The sequence below is a fragment of the Elephantulus edwardii genome, unplaced genomic scaffold, assembly GCF_000299155.1.
Source record: "Elephantulus edwardii isolate Elephantulus edwardi_28Jun2011 unplaced genomic scaffold, EleEdw1.0 scaffold00159, whole genome shotgun sequence".
NCBI classification, from domain to species: domain Eukaryota; kingdom Metazoa; phylum Chordata; class Mammalia; order Macroscelidea; family Macroscelididae; genus Elephantulus; species Elephantulus edwardii.
In genome coordinates, this window is record NW_006399909.1 from 6,721,539 (window position 1) to 6,723,548 (window position 2,010).

Genomic DNA, 2,010 nt, shown 5'->3' on the forward strand with positions numbered 1-2,010 from the left:
CAGAGGCAGTATATATGGTAAGTAGTTATGCTGGCAACTCAAAGGTATATATGGATTATATTACTTATATATGAAGACTACAGTTCTTGAACTTCTGCAACAAGCACTGCAGGTCCTTCTCAGTTTAAGCAAGCAGGGTTGGGTCATGTGCATTACGTAGGTTGTTAATGAGTCTTCCTTCAATCTTGATGCCACATTCCTGCTCATAAAGTCCAGCCTTCCAAATGATCTGTTCTGCATATAGTGTGAAATAGCTTGGAGACAAGACATATCTGTAATGCACTATTTTTTTTTTTAAATTTTGAACCATGGGGTGTTTCCTTGCTCTTTCTGAGAACTGCTTCCTGCTCCGAGAATAGGTTTCACAGGATCACAATCAAGTGTCCTGGGATTCCCATTATTCTCAAGGTTAGCCACAATTTGTCATGATCCACACATTCAAATACACTTGAAAAGTCAATGACTCACAGAGAGATACTCCTCTGGTACTCTTTGCTTTCTGCCAAGATCCATCTGACATTGTCAATAATGTCTCTAGTGCCATGACCTCTTCTATACCCAGCTTAAATTTGTGGTAGTTCTCTATAGGTGTACTGCTCTAGTTTTGGATTTGAATTTTTTTGGTGGCTGTTTTTGTTTTTGTTTTAATATTCTTAAGCAGAAGTTTGTTTGTTTGTGATATTAGGTATTTTGTTCACTCATTACAGAGTAGTATACATTCCTTAAAAATTATACATATTGCTCTATATGTAGGTGGGTAGATAAATAGATGAGTTGTGTTATTATTTTATGCTTTTGAGTCAAAACTGACCCATAGCTGACCCTACAGCCAGTTTTCAGAGGCAGTTAACCATAGAGGAAGAGAATACCCATCTTTCTTCCAAAGAACAACTGATGTATTAGAACCATATACCTTTGAGTTGCCAACATAACTACTTACCATTAGGCCACGATAGCTAGAAACCCTTGTAGCAGAATGGTTACAATAAATTGAATGTTATTAAAAATTGTCCACTCTCACCTCTCTTATTCGATATTTTATTGGAAGTCTTAGTGATAGCAATAGACAAGAGAAGGAAATAAGAGGTATTCAAATTGGTAAAGAGGATGTAAAATTATCTCTCCATGCAGATGATATGACAGTATACCTAGAAAACCCTAAAGACTCAGCAAAAAAAAACAACTATTGGACATAGCTGACCAATTCAGCAAAGTAGCAGGATACAAGATCAGCGTACAAAAATCAGTTGGATTTCTCTACAGTGACAAAGAGAATACAGAGCCTGAACTAAGAAAAACAATACCCTTCACAATAGTGTATCACAAGATTAAATACTTGGGAATAAGTCTAACCAGAAACACAAAGGATCTATTAAAAGAAAATTACAAAACATTACTACAAGAAACAAAAATAGACCTGGAGAAGTGGAAGAATATCCCTTGCTCATGGATAGGAAGACTCAATATTGTGAAAATGGCAATCCTACCAAAGACAATTTACATGGTCAACACAATCCCAATAAAAATACCAATCCCATTCCTCAAGGAGATGGAAAAGGTAATCTCCAGTTTCATTTGGAATGGAAAGAAGCACCAAATAAGCAAAGCACTCCTTAAAAATAGAAAAAAAGTAGGAGGCATCTCACTCCCTGATTTCAAATCCTACTACACTACTGTGGTGATTAAGACAGCATCATACTGGTACAATGACAGAAACATAGATCGATGGAATATAATTAAGAATGTGGAAATCAGTCCATCTATGTGTGGTCAACTGATTTTTGACAAGTAGATAAAATCAATTAAGTGGGGAAATGACAGCCTTTTTAACAAACAGTGTTGGCAAAATTGGAAGAATATCTGAAGAAGACTCAAGCAAGATCCACACATCACAGCATATACAAAAAATAACTGAAGGTGGATCATGGATCTAGGACTAAAACCAAGGACTAAACATTTCATTAAAGAAAAGCTTGGAAGAACTCTAGTAGTCCTAATACACAAAATAAA